Genomic DNA, 13,457 nt, shown 5'->3' on the forward strand with positions numbered 1-13,457 from the left:
ACCTGGACGGGTCCTTGGGTGAAGCGGGCGGCGAGGGGCGGGCACACAGACAGCTCAGACGGGTCCTTGCTCGGCGCCGGATGAGCGCCTCGCTGAGGAGGCACATTGGAGCCCCTGCCCATCACTCCTGCCCGAGACAGGAGGCGTCTGATTTAAGCCAAATCCAGCACGATCGGTGGCACGCGCTCAGCGTCCACCACAAGCACCGAGTCAGACCATCCATCCCTCACACAGACGCTGCCGGGACCTGGGAGCGCTGCCAGGCACACCGCCCCGCACACCCACGCGAAAGGACTGGGCTGTTTCACCATCCGGGCGAGAGCTGTGCTGGGCATGGGTGCTTGGGTCCTATGTTCCCCCCCCCGCGCTGTGACCACGGGATCTTCCCGCACAGAGAGAAAGTGTGTGCAGTAGGCATTTTCAATTCAAGGCTGCAACTAGCTTGGCTCAGGTTAACGCTTCAGGATGGATGCCGGCGCTGAATCCGGAGGCCGAGATCAGAGGTTTCTGACTCTGCGTGTGGGGCCGGTGACCCTGAGGACACGGCATTCCTCCCCCGGCTGGAGTCAGGCGGGCAGGGGCGGGAATGGAGTTGAATTAAGGAAGGAGAGTTAGATGACCTCCTGCAAAATTGTAAATTCTGCAGTTGTTCCAGCAGCTTTGGAACTAAAAACGAGGCAGGCATTTTCTGCTTGCTATTCAACTCTGAATGCCAAGTCACAGCTCTGAGATTAGCAAGTTCCCAAACTTCGCTTCCCACACGTTTGTACAGCTTCTCGCAACGTGTCCTGCCCACCCAGCTTCTCCTCACGGCTCTGCTGGCTGGGACCTTTCTCCCTGACAAAGGATGGCCTGGATCTTACTGGGCAGTTCTGTTTGGTTAAAGAATTTGCCTCTTGCCCATCCAGAATGAACCAGAAGGTCACAGCTCGTTTCTCGGTCAGGGCACATGCCCAGGTTGCAGGCTTGATCCCCAGTAGGGGGTGTGCAGGAGGCAGCCGATCAATGATTCTCTCTCATCACTGATGTTTCTTTCTTTCTCTCTCTCTCTCTCTCTCTCTCTCTCTCTCTCTCTCTCTCTCTCTCTCCTTCTCCCTTTCTCTCTGATATATCTATATCTATATCTATATCTATATCTATATCTATATCTATATCTATATCTATATCTATATCTATATCTATATCTATATCTATATCTATATCTATATCTATATTTAAAAAGAATTTGCTTCGTAAGGTACAGGCTGTCTATCGTTCTATGTGGGGTTCAAGATCACCATTTTAAAAAATCCTCACCCGAGGATATTTTTTTCATTGATTTCTAGAGAGAGATGGAAGGGAGGGAGGATGGAAAGAGCGAGAAACACCCATTGGATGCCTCCCACATGTGTCCCTACCAGCGCTGGAGAACCTGCAACAGAGGTATGTGCCCTTGACCGGGAATTGAACCCTTGACCCTTTAGTTTGGGGGGCTGATGCTCTTACCACTGAGAAAACTGGCCCGGGCTCCCCATTTTTCTTAGTACTGTCATTAACACCCGTGTTTCTTGACCCATGTAACTGACAATTTCTGTAGTCACAAGGCAGGCATTGGGCTATACATTTGGATGACAAAGATGCAAAAACAAGGGGCTTAAAATGGGGGGGTGGGGGGAAGGAGTCTTAGAAGCTTGTGTAGACCATACAACCCCCTCCCTCCCCAGCTCAAAGCACGACTCTGTCTCCATATTTGCTGAAACTATGATTCCAGGAGGCTCGGCAGCCGAATGCTCACCAGAGGGTTCTATTTGAGCTGTGAAGTGGTTCTCTTTGAATTCATCCCGGAAGGGGGAAAAGGTGAAACACTTAGATATGGACCCAAAACATTCCTGCTGTTTTTTTCCCCCCAACAGAAAAGGAGGCCTCGCCTGGGTTATCTGAGCCCTGGGGCCTGTGTGCATCTCATTGTGTCTGAGCGATTGTACAGCCCCGGGAGCTGCGGAGAGCTGATAACCAGGAGGTGATTCTTATTCATAGAAATGCAAAGCGCTCCCAGGGGAGAGGCCTTGGCTTGCTCTTGCCCCCTGGATGGTGACCGCATTTCCACGGAGTGGGCGCATCGCAGGGTCCTAACGCCCACAGGTGTCGTCCGTCTGTCTAGTCCTGGTCCCTCTGAGCTGGCTGCTCTCCCCATTAATTCGGTCAGTGAAATATTTGCTACGTATTCATTGTACACTGGCCTGGGAGTCATGATTATAGTCTCTCTTTAAAAGTGTGCTTTAACATAGCCAACGCTTTCAACTGGAAAGACAGCGCCCTCAAAGAGCCAATTGAACACCCTCACCTGAAAATGGGAAGCTCTGGCGCTGGCAGGCAGGCCTGTGGAGATGGGGTGGGGTACGTCCCACCTGCCGGACGGGGGGCCACTCACCTCTGCCCCACAGCCCTCTGAGCGGTCAAGTTTGCAAAGCCTGCTTTTTATACATAGTCCGTGCATACCCCTTTTTAGACTATATTTACTTATTTATTATTTTTAAATATATTTTTTTATTGATTTCAGAGAGGAAGGGAGAGGGAGAGAGAAAAAGAAACATCAGTGATGAGAGAGAATCATGGATCGCCTGTCCTCCTGCACGCCCCCTCCTCGGGATGGAGCCCACAACCTGGGCATGGGCCCTGACCGGGAATCGAACCCCTGTCTCCTGGTTCATAGGTTGATGCTCAAGCGCTGAGCCACACCCGCCAGGCATTTTAAAAGGAAATCCTTTGGCCTCGAGGTGCACAGAATTAAATGACTTACATTTGTCACCTCAGGACGCACGATCTGCTCTTTCTTTCCATTTATTGTTTGCAAATCTCCACCCCTAACTCTTCCCCTGTGGTAGGCATCCCTGCCAGTGCATTTAAAAGGCATCTTTCCATTGGTTGATAGGCACAAACAATAGGGTGGTGAAGGCCTGGGGGGTGAGGGCAATGGGGGAAAAAGGAGGTAGATGTAATAATTCCAACAATAAAGATTAAAAAATAAGATATCTTTCCACTCCGTCTTTTACAGAGTTATTTAGAGCCGTGGATGCGTGGACGTGGGTGTCGCTGCTCTGCGTGTTGTTTAAGCTGCAGGAATGGTGTGTGATGCCTCTCATTCGCTCACTCCCTTTTACACAGCACTGTGCTCAGTGCCCCGGGCACGTTCATTACAGACTCGGCTGCAGGGCTTCCTGGTGTGTGTGATGCACACACCTCCTCACCCTTTCCCCTGACGTGGAACCCAAGGCTGACGTGACCAGCGAGAACCGCCCGGGACGTGGCTGCAAGGACCGGGGCATGGCATGATTTCCCGTCTCAGGTAGGCCCTGCTGGGTCAGCCTGGGCACCGCCTGGTGGACCGCCGGCCACATTGATCGCTCGTGCCGTGGCAGCTTTTTATGCCTTAATCTGCATTTTCCTTCTCCTGGTTTATTTTCTTCTTGAAGGTGCCCTTCACGTCAGGTGAGCAGCAGTGAGAGGAAGGGAGCTAATGAAGGGAGGCGTGCACGCATGTTTTATTCAGCGTAGTGCGTTCTTCCAGGCCTCCGGGAAAGGCGTGCGGAAGGGTTGTGTCAATCGTAACATTGGATCCTAAGAGACGGGGCTCCCTGGTTCACACATTGAAAAACAAGCCCACAGATGCGCACGCATGATCTCAAAAGGGAGCGTGTTCAGGGTTTAACCAGACGCCTGCACACGCAGCCCGTGTGGGACGTGGTCCCTTCCAGAGGCCGCAGGTGCTCACGTAGGATCCGCATCGCCGCCCGTTCACACCGGCGGCCCCCACGCACCAGGCATGCGGACAGCGCGAGTGGCCACCGGAGGTTCAGGGCCCCCAAACCATTTAACTGTCCTTGACATTTTTTTTTAAAAAAAGAACTTACAGGTCAAAGAAAATATTGTAATAGGTAACTTTTCGTATTTTTATGAGGAAAAGGGCCCAGAAAGACAAACATACCCAGAGCCCATGAAAATCATACTGTGGCCCCGATCTTACCGGGTTTTAACTAATTTGAATGGCTACTGAGGTACAGATACATTTATTGTGTTGTTAACGTAAAAACAAACAAACATTGAAACCTGTAAAGAATTTTTGTGAGTTTATTTGAGCCAAACTGTTGACGTAAGCCAGGAAGCAGAACCTCAACGAATTGAGATAATGCTCCGGAGAATGGCGGGTTACATCTGTATTTATACATTGCAATCAAAGGAGGGACGTAAGTGGGCTGCATGAAATCCATTGGTGATAGACTAGAGAGGCGGGAGAAAGCAAAGCCGGGAAACCCCTGGGATTGGATAACAAGTGAAATGATGGACACATACTTAGGTGGGTGCAGGATCAATGAACATGAAAATGAAGGAATCTGTGGTCTCTGTCCTGGCGCCCAGCACTTTTGGTTGTGCCCCAGGGGCTCCAGAAAAAGGGAAGTTACAAGTTACCCAGACATTTCACAGGGATGTTATCATAGATGCAAAAAGACAGATAGGCTCAGTTACGGTAAAGGTTGACCTCGTCAGTGAAGATACCGGCCTAGGACGTAACTGCCCACCATCACTGCTTTAGTTAAAGTTTAATTTCAGACCATGCTTTGTGGTGACTTTGGGTCTCTGAGTTTGCAAGACCGCCATGGAGGCCTTCCCTGAGCTCATCAGGTCAGCATGTGGCCCCTTTTGTCCACAGAGTTATAACTTATATTATAAATATCTACTGTGGTACGGATATTATTTGTCCCTATTCCCAGATGAGAAAAACTGAGGCTTAAAGACAGTGAGTTTCTCGAGTCCATACACCAAGAAGTACCAGGGCCGGGCTCTAAGCCTGGTTGGTGTCCCTCCGCAGTCAACCAGTCCGAGGTCTCTGGGGAAGAGGGGCCATGGCCTCAGAGTGGTGTTGAGGTTTGGCTCCTCCAGAAGGGGGCGGGTCTCTCCCACAGAGAGAACAAGGGAGGACCTTTGAAGACACCAGTAGAGTGAGTAAAGGTTTCTCGTTACATAAAACGGAAGTCAGGATCCAGACAACTCCCTTTCTAGTAGCAGGAAGGCTGGGCGTTTGAGCTGGGCCACCACGTGGTCACAACGACCCGGGAATTTAAGGGGAGCCTCTCTCCTGGTGTTGGAAGTTGGACGGGCAGGAAGGAGGGGGCTCCACAGGCAGTCAGTGTAGATTTTGAGGCAGATGTTGAAGTCTTAGAACAGTGACCTCAGCCTTGGGTATTTTCCCACGGATTCCTGAACCTGCGTCCTTCCACAATGTCTCCAAAATTAAACGACCACCCTCAGTGTCATTACGAGAGGCCAGAGATCCTAGTCTTTTTAAAAATTATAATGATTATTCTGACATGCAACCCTTATTTCCCCCCAGGACAGAGGTCCTAGACACAGACAATTTTTTGAGAGGTTCTCCTTCTAATTTTCTTTCTCCCAAACCATACGTCTTCTAGGAGAATGGTAATTACATGATAAGCATGTAGCTTTGCCATTATTGCCAGCAGTATTACAATTTCCTAACAATAAACCTGAAATTTTCCATGAAACATAAACACAGTGAGCTGTGAAAGCCCTTTTTAATTGACAAAGAATGAAAAAGACAGTATTCTTGGATTTTCCTCAAGAACAAAAAAATAGCATGGTGAGAGCTTTGTTCCTCCTTTCAATCTTTTAATGAATATTGTCTGTAATTTCCAACTCTGACTATGACTGAGCGATCCCATTTTTCTGGTGTTTTAATTGATAGGTGAATTCTTTAGTCTGGCAATTAAAAACATAATTAACTGTAATTACAAAGTTTAGCTTTGATTTCTAAGACAAGAAGCTACACTGGGATTTAGAATACTAGCACGTGGAGAGCGAAATAAGAGTTTAAAAAATAAAGTAATAAAATCTGGGGCCCACTGGAAACCATTTAAGCCCAAGAGTTGACTGAACCGTCTAACAATCATAGCGGTTTCTCACTTGCTATAACTTACTGTTATATTTCATTGACATAAATGCCAAAACCAAAATGTGTTTGGTGCCTTAGGAATGAGAAGTTTGGTGCCCCAAGGAGATATCAGATTCCTGCCTAGGGGGTGACTCACAGATGGACTGGGGGTGCCTGGGCCCTTCCTCCCGGGGTCCTGGCCAGGGCTACAATATCCCATGTTCCCCTCTGAAGAGCAGGGTCCCGCCCATGTCCACTGTAGAGAAGCTGGTCAGTCTGCAGGACAAAGAGGCAGAGCAAGGGGCCACAGGAGAGACCTGAGAAGGACAGGATGCTACAGGGATGGGAGTTCTGACAAATTCGCGGAAAGGAAAACGCTGAGGCTCATGTGACAAAAATGGGTAGGAAGGAAAAAAATGCTAGTGTCCATGGAAAATGTCCCTAGATGATAATAATAATAATAGCATAACATGCAAATCGACTGAACTACTGAACAGCAGAACAACCATCCGGCCGACATTCCAGACAACCATGCTATGACACACACTGGCACCAGGCCAGCCAAGATGGGTGCAATGCGATTGCTTGGGGGACCCCACCATCGCCCCATGATCGCCCCGCAGAGGGAGGCCCAGGTTACTGGCCAGTGACACTGTGGCAGGGGCGGGCCAGCTGCTGGCAGCTGGGGGAAGGAAAGCCCCAATAGGCCCTGATTGCCGGCCAGGCCCATATATATAGTTACTAGACACCCCGTGCACAAAATTCATGCATGGGTAGGGTTCCTAGTCCTGGCTGGTGATCAGGGCTGATCAGGGCCTTCCGGCTGCCAGCCAGGGCCTTCCTTTGTTCTGCACCGCCACCTGGTGGTCAGCGCACGTCATAGTGAGCAATCGAACTCCCGAGGGGACACTTTGCATATTAGCCTTTTGTATATATAGATATGCAGGATTTTGTGAGATAAGAGAAAACATACAGGTCTTGCTCCTGAGCCCCAGTCCCGACACAGAGCTCCTGGATTACAAGTTTGGGAGTCACAGCCCTGCCCCCGATTCCTCAGACATGAAGGGGCTGGAAATAGAGCCTCCATAAAATCCCCAAAGTATGGGATTCAAGCCCGGCCAGTGCGGCTCAGTGGTTGAGCATGGACCTATGAACCAGGAGGTCACAGTTGGATTCCCGGTCGGGGCACATGCCCGGGTTGCAGGCCTGATCTCCAGGGTGGGGTGTGCAGGGGGCGGCCGATCAACAATTCTCTCTCATCACTGATGTTTCTCTCTCTCTCTCCCTCTCCCTTCCTCTCTGAAATTCATAAAAACATTTAAAAAGCATGGGATTCGGAGAGATTCCAGGTGTGTGGACACATCCAGGTACCGGGAGGGTGACGCACCCCAACGCCACGGACAGAGCTTCTGTGCTCAGACCCTCCCAGCCCTCGGCCTGTGTGTCTGTCGTCGGGCTGTGGGTCTGTGTCCTTTATCACATCCTTTAATCGATGGGTAAACGTGTGTAAATGCTCTACTGTGTCCTGCGAGGAGGAGGTTGTGGGCACCTCGGATTTATACCCAGCAGGTCAGAGCACAGGTGGTCACAGAGCCCAGGAATTTCATCTCAAGGAAGGTGTGGACCGTCTCCTGGGACTGAGCGCTGACCCAGTGGGTTCTGACACTGCCTCCCCGCAGACCGGGTCAGAACTGAGTTAAATCCTGGGGCTGCCACCTGGTGTCCGAGGATTGCTTGGTGGGAAAACCCACACGCATGTGCCGACCAGAGCGTCCAGGGGAGGAGCTCGGTGTGAGGTGAGGCAGATGCACGGGCGGGAAGACTGGATGCTTCCCATCAGCAATGCCCAGGTAAGTGTGATTCCAGATAGACAACAAAGGGATTGTGCGTGTAAGTGTGATTCCAGATAGACAACAAAGGGACTGTGCGTGTGAGGATGTCCCACGTGCTGGGTCATCCTGTCCTTGTCCTTCTTCCTTTTCTTCTGAATCGGGCCGCCCCACGCTATCTTTTCTATTAAGGCAGCGGTTCTCAACCTGTGGGCCGCGACCCCTTTGGGGGTCGAACGACCCTTTCACAGGGGTCGCCTAAGACCATCAGAAAACACATATATAATTACATATTGTTTTTGTGATGAATCACTATGCTTTAATTATATTCAATGTGTAACAATGAAAATACATCCTGCATATCAGATATTTACATGACGATTCATAACAGTAGCAACATTACAGTTACGAAGTAGCAACGAAAATAATTGTATGGTTGGGGGTCACCACACATGAGGAACTGTATTAAAGGGTCGCAGCATTAGGAAGGTTGGGAACCACTGTGTTAAGATATGGATTCTTTCAGCCTCACTCAGCTGTGGGACTAAATGGCTTTGGGACTGCCTATTCTGGTACAGGACAAGGTGACCTCGGCTTTCACGTGGCAGCTCCAACAATAGGCATCAGGGTGATGTCTCTGGAACATTCCTAAAGCTGGGCAGACGCTGAGCCTTGAAAGCCCCGGATTTGCTGCCCTTGGCATGGGAAGGTCTGATTGCTTACGCACCAACAAGAGACTAAAGGCAACGTCACAAAACCTCAAAAGTTCACAAAAACGCGATGATACAATCTGTTCCAATACAATTATTCTTTGTTTCCTAGGGATTTTATCCCATAATTAAAGCAAATGTTAAAAGAGTTGGAGGCATACTGTGAGGTCAGCGTTGTAATTGTTTTTCCACAGTCTTATATTTGGCTGGATTTAAAAAGAAAAAAAAAAAAAGAAAAGACCAAAAGAACAAAGTTAATTCCCACAGTAGAACAGAGAAGAATTGTGCTACGGCAACTTCACCTCCTTATTTTAAAATTTAAATTTTGGGAATCAATGGCATTCACAAAGCTGCTATTTGGCTTCTCGTTGCGTCTGCAGAAGAGAGATAGACACGTCGTGCAGCCGGCCAGGGCTGCTCTATAATCAGTCACCGCCCTTCCCCGCAGAACCAGCAGCCTGGGGACACCGGCTGTCGGTAGGTGATTATTCTAATAAGCAGATAATCTGATGAAAAAATAAAAGCTGAAGGGTTTTCTCTTTTTTCCCCCCTAAGTTTTGCTAATGAAATCTCCCCCAGCCCAACCCTCAAAGTTTCCAGATTCCAGGCTCCACTTCCGGACCTTCCACGGCCCCTCCCTGAGCTTTGAAAAGGGCTCCAAAGTGCTTCTGTGTCTGAGGAGGCTGATGGTCACGTAGCCGACCCCAGGGGTCCTCCCCAGCCCCAAACCCCATAATCTATGCAGGAGGGCGGTTCTCTGAGGGGGTCCCTTGCCCCCTCTCAGTTAAGGAACTTGGCAGGAGGTGTCTTTCTGGGTGGAAACCTCCTGTCTAGGTCCCCAGGCCTCCGCGACGCCTGCTCATCTTTTCTCTTTGTGTCGACATCATTACTTCTTCTAAGTCCTCCTTCACTGAGATGACCGGTGACCCTGCCGTGAGCACCCGCACACCCTGGTCCGGCACTGAACACAGTCACCACACTCAGCTGTAAGCGCCTACTGACTTCTCCGCCCTCCTCGCCACGTCCTTTCGGATGAGCCTCATGCACGGCCTTGTCCCCAGCCCCCAGCTGGGCGGGTCCTATGGACTCCATCGATGGATGAGCAGGTGGCTGTCTGTGTGGCTAGTTTACCTCCTGTTCCCCAAAGAGGCACTGGGACGTTAGCGACAGCACCGGGACAGCCTCCCTCTCGGAGCCACTGGAACGGCTGCCATGAGCAGGGCAGGGGGCCCGGCACCTGTGAGTGCAGCCGTCCCTTTGAAAAACACAGAGAAACGGTGCACGTTGGACGGAGCCACGTGGGCGCGGAGCCTGGTCCCACGTCACAGTGCGAAGCTGACGCTGTCTGGCTTAGAGAACGCGAGTGACGCTACCCTCTTTTCTGTGTGTGTGTTCATCCTCACCTGAGGATATTTTTTCCCTTTGATTTTTTTTTTTAGAGAGAATGGAAGGGAGGGGAGAGACAGAGAGAGAGACACATCCATGGGTTGCCTCCCACATGTGCCCCGATCAGGGCTGGGGATCGAGCCTGCCACCGAGGTACATTGCCCTCAACAGGTTAAGGAAATGTGGTATGTGTATTGGGTGGGCTGTTACTTAGCAATCACAGACAAGGAAACCTTGCCATCTGTGACAAGATGGGTGGATCTCGAGGGCATTTTGGTAAGTACAATAAGTCAGACGGAGACAGGCAAGTGCCATACGATCACACTTACATGTGGGATCAAAACGGAAGCCCAGGGTTGCTGTGTTGGTCACGCATATTCAATAGTAACAGCAGAAACGGCGACTATAAAAACACGTGTGTTTACTGTGTGTTAAGTCCGTCGCATAACCTGACAAGCTTAGGAGGCAGATGTTATTTTAACCCCATTTTAGGGAGGAGATGGTCGAAGCACAGAGAGGTTTAGGCTCCTACTCAGGGTCACACAGCAAGTGAGGAGGTTAGGAGTCTCCCCAGGTCAGACACCAGGGATCTCTGTTTCAGATACAGTGGGGCCTTGACTTACAAGTTTAATTTGTTCCGTGACGGAGCTCGTAACTCAAATTACTCGTATGTCAAATCAAAATTGAACGAGTGAGACACGTGATGCTGGGCTGATGTTGTGGCGTTCACTGTGACGTGCGCTGCGCCAACGAGCGGTGGGGTATCTGAAGCTGGCTCGTAACCCGAATTTTAGCTCATAACTCAAAGCAAAAAATCGGCCGAGAGACGGCTCGTATCTCGAAAAATTTGTTAGTTGGGACACTCGTAAGTCAAGGCCCCACTGTACTGTCTCAGACACGGTGGATACAGCATCAAATGCAATGCTTCTCCTGTTCCTTAGGCCACAGGATGTCTCTCCAGGGCGTTGTCCCTGTCTCCTTCCTCAGAGGTCCTTGGGCTGAAATCCCCCCATTGGGACACAAGCCCGGGGCCTTCTGGTCCTCAGGGGAAGGGGCTGTGTCCTCATCCTTACCCCTTCTGCTAGCACACGTGCACCCCTTTCCTCATGGCCGTTACCGAGGTTCTGCGGCCTCGTATGTGGGCCCTTGGCCACATTCATTGACCTCAAGGTGCAGGATGCATTCCACAGCCAATGGTGCATTTTCAGCCGAGCCTGGCGAGTGAACACCTCCCCCGCCTCCCCCGGCCACCGCGCCCATCGGTAAAGACATAAGAAGATGGGACTTTTAATTTGGAGCTAAGATCTGCAAGAACATTTCCCCATGGAGAGTTTAAACGTTCCTTTTCGGGGACCCTTCTTTCAATGCCGTGTTTTTTAAAAGACACCTTTCCATTTGTGATGTTGGAAAACTATCTAAAGCCGAAAGATCTTCCGAGGAACCTGACACCCACTGCGAGGTGTTTTATTTCTGCCTCAGACTTGTGCCTCGCGCCTCCCGTTTCTCTAAGTAACAGAAAACTGTTATGAAAAAGAGTGATTTTTTTTTCTATTCAATTTATTTTCTATTGTGAAGCTGCTTGGTACCCGTGAGAAAACGGCTTTGCTGTCTTATTTCTGCTTCTGTATCTGTTTGCAAAATAATTTACGGCCAGTGCGGCTTTGTCTGATTTTTATGGCTAAACATCGTGAATTAATAGAGAATTGTTAATTCCAGCTCCGTCAAGAACATCTTTAATAACCAGGGATTGCCCATAACGCACCCATAAATCATGACGGTAAACATTAATAACTTACACAAAACCCAGTGTGACAGGTATATACCAGGTATTGGGAGTTCACTGTAAATATCTAGGCATAAACCGATGCTCACCTCAGATGTGAGTTACATTTGTTGACGCCAATCGATATGATAATGAGAGCGATTTTCAGGCCACGGGAGCAGGTTTGCATGCCAGAGACTGCAGCGTAAATTTAATTGACACTTTTCTGATAGTCAGAATTGGCTCATCCGCGGAGCCGGCACATGAATTTTCAATTCAATTTCAACCTCAAATGGGAGCTCCCACACACCTGAACACCTTGTTGGAAGCAGAAAATGAATTACGTGGATAACAGTATTCCATCAGGCTCAAAGCTCAGCTGTGAGTGTCCACGCCGGTAAAACTGTGCGAATACATTGCTAAGTCACAGTGAAACTGATGCCTTGTATCTCATTTAAAACCAGGATGACCAGTTAAAAGGAGAGAGAGGGGGCGGGGGGAAGCCATTCTTTTCCCTTAGGCACGTTTTATTGTTTTCAAGTTCAAATGGAAGTTGGAGCAAAAAGCTATCCTATTTACACTTAACTTCCAGTTAACGTTACGTTCTGTGACTCTATGGAAAAACGCATGTGTGTGCACACGTGTGGGTGCATGCGTGTGTTCCTGTGTGTGTGTGTGCACGCGTGCACACACACCCTTCACTCTTTGGGGCTATTTTTTAAAAAAGAAGATTTTCCTACTCAAAGGGTCATAAGATAAACGCGCTTGCAGTCTCGCTGTACGATAACAAGGGCATCGTTTCCAGCTGCAGGGGAGGAAAAAAAAATCTCCTGGACCCTACTCGGGGCCCCAGCTGGGGCTGGGAACTAATCTACAAGAAGGACCAGAAGAAAAGCACCCCATTTTATCAAATTGTTACAGTTACATGGAGCCCTCGCAGGAGAACGAAGACCCAAACACACCAGGGGCCACAGAAGAGGCCGTTTCTACCTCGTGCACAGAGAAACCAAGCATTTGTGAGGCGTTCACCAGACGGGGGTGGGGCGAGGGGGACGTGCTGTGAGAGGTGATGGGAAGGCGCAGGGGCTTTAACAGGTGGTCTGTGCAGACTTCTCAGGCCACATTCCCGTCCCGGTGACAGAGTGCCCCCTTCCTCCTGCCCAGGGCGGGCTGTGCACAGGGGACACTTAGGGCCTGTTTCAGGGAAGCCGGGGGTGGGTAGGGGGGAAGGGAGGGAGGAGGGGGTCTCAGACTCCTTCAGCGGAGCCTTCAACACACCCGGCTCCCATTTTGGGGGCAGCACGTCCTGACTCCATCACATGAATTTTCAGTTCCGTTTCAACCTCAAATGGGAGCTCCCACAAACCCGAACGCCTTGTCGCTAAACCTTTTGAAAATCCTCGTGGCTAGCGTATCGGTGTGGGTACAAGGTACCCAGGCTTGGCAAGCTCCCTGCCGCCCCCCACACGTTCTGAGCCACTGGAACACCACGGCGAGACATTGCAAGAAGGGCCAATGCCCGAGACCCACTGGCAGCTGCTCAAGTAACAGTAACATTGAACGAGAGAGAACGACGCTCCATCTCCCCGGGAAGCTGTTGGAAAACCCCCGTGACCCCTGACCCGGGCGTCAGAGCCCCGCTGGGGACGGTCGCCGCTGGGAAGGCCACTCGGCAAAGCAGCCGGCCCCCAGGTGGACAGGGGTCCGAGGAGCCCTGGGGAACCACGTGGGAGGAGGGCGGGCGGAGCGGGAGCGGCCTACGTGCCGCGGGCCCAGTGCCCGGGTCTCCGTGGTCTCTCCGCAGCCAGACGCACGGTGGGGCTCACCCAGGGAAGGTCACCGCA

Source organism: Myotis myotis, unplaced genomic scaffold, assembly GCF_014108235.1.
Source record: "Myotis myotis isolate mMyoMyo1 unplaced genomic scaffold, mMyoMyo1.p scaffold_m19_p_13, whole genome shotgun sequence".
NCBI classification, from domain to species: Eukaryota; Metazoa; Chordata; class Mammalia; order Chiroptera; family Vespertilionidae; genus Myotis; species Myotis myotis.